Source organism: Chaetura pelagica, unplaced genomic scaffold (genome assembly GCF_000747805.2).
Source record: "Chaetura pelagica isolate M959 unplaced genomic scaffold, ChaPel_1.0 scaffold68, whole genome shotgun sequence".
Taxonomy (NCBI): Eukaryota; Metazoa; Chordata; class Aves; order Apodiformes; family Apodidae; genus Chaetura; species Chaetura pelagica.
The window spans coordinates 3328198-3329381 of record NW_009954407.1 but is presented as its reverse complement, the minus strand read 5'-3'; positions in this window follow the sequence as shown (position 1 = coordinate 3329381).

Genomic DNA, 1184 nt, shown 5'->3' with positions numbered 1-1184 from the left:
CGCCCCTGTTCCCGGCGCTAGATGGCGTGTGGATGCCGGGAATGCGCTCCCCGCCGCGGGGCCGCAGCGCCCGCCCCGCGCCCCCTTCCCCGCATCCGCCGGGCCCGCCCGCGGGATCGGGGATCAGCAGCACCCGCGGGGAAGCGGGGACCGAACGCCTCGGGCTCCGCGTGCCGCGCTCGTAGCTCCGCTAGACAGATGAAGCTATCTATATTTTTTTTAATTAGGATTCTGAAAACGCTCGGTGTCTCCTCCACAGAGCTCGCATCGAGATGCCAGAAGGCATCCTCCTCCTAATGTACTCTTCTTTAGGTTTAGTGCTAGGAGGCTTCCAAAGGAATCATAAATAGGTTCCTTTATACTTGGAGATCTTCTGAACAAACTTCCCACTCTGACAACCTGTTTTAGGTATATGCCAAAGAAACCCAAAAGAACAATACATCAAAAATATCATGAACCTTGAGAGGTAACTCTTTTCTGTATTTTGATAATATTCTCAACTTCAATAACTATTAACTTCTGCTTAGGTTCCCATGAAAAAGTATGAACATCATCAGCACTGTCGTCTCCAATCTGTTCATGTAAGAAATGCTTGAAAGCTTGGAGGGAAAAGGTTTAAAAATGTTTGAGTGCAAATCCTAACTTAGGAGAACTTGTGATGATGATTGATCACATGTATCAAATCACATGAAATAAAATATCAAGTAAGACAAAGGATAATTCCTGTAGCTATGCTGAAGTTGTTTACTTTTCTGTTCTTTCAGGTTTTTTTTCTGGCTCAAATGTTCAGTATATTATATCCTACAAATTAATTAATTAATTCGAAAAGAGTTGGTCAGCTGTAGATATTGAGCTTTCAATGATGCAGATACTTTTCTCCCGCATGAAGTACCAGCTGTTTTGGTTTTTTTGGTGCTACAAAAAGATAGTTGTGTAGCAATTAATATAGCCCAATTTATGATCCTGTCTGTGCAGCACTGAGGTTATAATAGAGGGCTTCCTTTCCAGGCAAATAATCAAAAGATGTTTCATTTTCAGCTATAGATCCTTTTTGCAATCGATAACTGCCCTTATTTTTTAACATGCCTAGGTTTATAGAAAACAGTTACTGGTTCTGGCTGCTTTATTCTTTGTGGTTTTGCCAGAACAGAATTCTTCATTTACAACAAAAGGTTTTCCCTATA